Raw genomic sequence first — 3,330 nt, forward strand, 5'->3', positions numbered from 1 at the left:
AACAGCTCAAGAGAAATAAAGAGGAGAGGTTAAAGATAGTAGTAAAGACAGTGGTGATGGTAATCATCACTAGTCATAGGTTCTATACACGACAGTCAGGTTGTAAAGACTGTTGTCTCCTGAAATAGATATTTTATATTCCATTAAATATTTTTAAGGAGATACAAAAGTCAGCCTTCTGCTCTCAGTAATGCCATCTTTACTAACTGCTTTACAAGACTAGAACAATCGTATAATGTGCGACACCATTTATCAAAACTGGAATGATTAAAACACTGTGGTTCATGTTGCCAGTTTACATTGTTACTCTTGGGTCTCTCCCCAAAAAGACACCAGAAGACAGGCACATTTTGTTGATATTTAGTGCTGCACTGGCTAAACCAAACTTATCCAGTCTTACCCACCAAGCCCCTGGTTCATACTACAACTATAAGTTGAAATTGACATGCAGCAGAATAAGTCAACCAACAGAAAATGTGCAGGTATCACTCACCAACTTCCTTTCTGTAATCTTTCTTGTTTTTTGTCATACTGTCCAATTTCAGACAGACAACAAGTGACATGCAAGTGACCTCCTTCCCACCACGCTGACAGTTCTTATTAAAGATGTTGATCTTCTCTGGTTCAAAAGTCATTTTGGCTTCAATTCGCACTACGCCACGGGACCTGAACAGACAGAACACTGTGTGTCCACATTTTATACTTGGAGGAAGTTCGTCATAACTCTTTATTTAAAGGCTATTTAAACATCAAAAATTAATGGAATAAATTATGGACATGAAAAAAGTCCAGAAAGGCATACCACATCTTTGGAAAATGTTCAGTGATGAAACAACATAAGAACACCAACAAATGAAAACATTTAATGTCCCTGGCCAAGAGAGCAGCTGAAGAAATAGCTGGTGACTCCAGAACTGAATGTCTTTGTCTGCAGGGGAAGGAGACTTAACACTTTTTGATAACCCTTTCCACAGTTCTAAACTTTTTCCTATATTGCCCCACTTCTCAGAACAGTCACAAACGAGTTTGCATCTTTAAAGTGATGAATCAAAAACTACCAACAATCTCCAATTTTACCAGATGATGACGGCAGCTCCTAGAGCTCCCACAGCCAAATCAACAAGCCCATCTCCACTGACATCCAGAACTCCATGAAGACTTTGACCAAAGTACAGCAGGCCTGCAGAAAAACCAGCTCCAGAAATACGCTGGAAGAGCAAAACGAAGATAAATCATTTATTACACATGATTCACACAGAGCTCTTATGTCTGACAGAAAATATTAGTTTCTTGATGTGCATCTAAAGACATACAATATATGAAAAAATATTTCTTAAGCTAATTACCTGTTTGTAGTATGGTCCAATCATCTTGTTCTGGCTATGAAATATATAAATAGCTCCCTGATGGTCATCTTCTAGAGGCGCTCCCACCACAAGCTCCTTATAGCCATCTCCATTCATGTCAGCTATTTGTGCCAGCGCTGAACCCAGACGAGAGTTTTGAGAATGGTGGGGAACTTCAAGTACTCCATGCAATGTGAAGAATGCCTAAAGACATGACAGTTTGTCAGCTTTAACTGATGAAACTTTACATGCATCAGAAGGAAGCAAACATTACATGATTGCTTGTAATGCTGTATTAACGTTCAGTCATTTGTTTTTGCTGTCTGTGTTAAAAGTCTTATTCCTGAAAAACTAATTAACTGGTGACTATCTATAAACCACATCTTTCACCAATGTAATCATTAACAGTTAGCATTAAGCTACTTAAACAGAATTGTCTGAACAAGTTCTTAGGATGAGACATGTACCTCAGATGATAGAGAGTATACGTAAACCCTTCCTCTTTCCCAGCCTTGATTGTAATACATGGGTGCTGCAACCAAAAGAAAGTCAGTGTAGCCATTTCCATCAATGTCCATTGATAACAGCCCACTGCCAAAATATGAACCAATCTGTTGATAGAACACAAAAGAAATAAATCAAATTAAGGAATTGGAGTTTAGAATTTACAACATATCAGCAACATATTAATTTAGGGACTGCTGTCAATATATGTCTTTATTACTTGTATTTGTTTCACATATTGGTTTGAGTATTTCATTATTAAAAGTTCACAGAGTAAAGTTTGCACTTGATATTTAATGCTGTAAATTTAATACTAGAACCTGAACCGATTGTAATAACCCAGAGTAATTAGATATATTTTAGCACCTTGTTCATTTTTTTAGTACATATATTTCCTTGTTCTTGTTTTGGTAGGTCTGTTTGGTTGAGTGGGTAGCTAATAAAAGGCAGCCAGTCCAGATGATTGTGGGTTTCTGCTGAGACCACATGTGAAAAACTGAACTGAGGTTCTTTTGGATATCTAGTCACTTCTTCAGAGTTTGGAATAGACACCTAGATTGTGTATAAAATGTCTCTCACAAAGCATATTCAATTGTGGGTATGAGGAGCCACAGAGCTAAATAACACCCAATGCTAATAATCTCTTTATTTCTATTTTAAACTGTCATCTGATGAGTGCACCTACATTTTTGAGTGGACATCTTAGAAATCTAGATCCATCATCCAAGCAATGACTGCATAATATATTAGGAAACAATTGACCAAAGAAAAGTGATTTCACATTCAGCAAATTAATGAAATATTACTTTATCAAAATAATATTTTTTTCTTCATATCTGGTTTGCATTGTGAACTGGTTGTATATCATTTTGTCATTAAATTAGTATTTATCTAATCATAAGACTTTGAAGTATTTCTACCTGTGTGATTTTTGTATTTAATTGATGAAGAGATTTTTGGTCAATGTGAGTATCATGGCCATCCAGATTAAATGATGTGTGTGTGCAGAAGACCTGCTGTCCCAGAAGTGCCTGCAGGATAGTGAGGTTTCCATTGTTCTTCAGGGTGAATATAATGACCTTGCCAGTGTGGTTGAACCTTGGCGCTCCAGCTATGTAAAGCTGAGAGCCACGAGATGAAATAACGGCATCCACCGAATAGCCTGAAATAAAAGTTGAAAACAGTTTTCTTTAATTCTCCACACCCTATGTTTAAATAGAATTCCAACACAACCTCTTCTGAAATCCAATATGTTGAACACGTTAAAAGTTAATGAAATTCCACTGAAACAAGCAGTTGTACCTTATAAATAATTTAAGTAGCTCAATACATTAAATATTACAAGGTCTTTCCCAAAATGCAACTAAGCATGCAATCTGTAATCACGACTAGAAAGTCAAAATTATTAGACCACATAGTTTACAAGCTTCTTTAATCCTCAGTAGACTTGCCTTTTGCTGTTATGAACTGCTGCAAATAT

General features: G+C 36.4%; 1 long non-coding RNA gene across 1 annotated transcript; it reads right to left on the reverse strand.

Annotated features, from left to right (window-relative positions):
* Positions 1-450: 450 nt before the first annotated feature.
* Positions 451-2,187, reverse strand: LOC148159524 (uncharacterized). The gene is made up of 4 exons (XR_015763108.1): positions 1,814-2,187; positions 1,347-1,550; positions 1,078-1,208; positions 451-666 (listed from the first exon to the last, which is right to left on the reverse strand). It is a non-coding gene; the product is annotated as an uncharacterized LOC148159524 (long non-coding RNA).
* Positions 2,188-3,330: the final 1,143 nt, after the last annotated feature.

This window comes from Poecilia mexicana, unplaced genomic scaffold (assembly GCF_051168715.1).
Source record: "Poecilia mexicana isolate PSO_F unplaced genomic scaffold, ASM5116871v1 scaffold_6, whole genome shotgun sequence".
Classification (NCBI taxonomy): Eukaryota; Metazoa; Chordata; class Actinopteri; order Cyprinodontiformes; family Poeciliidae; genus Poecilia; species Poecilia mexicana.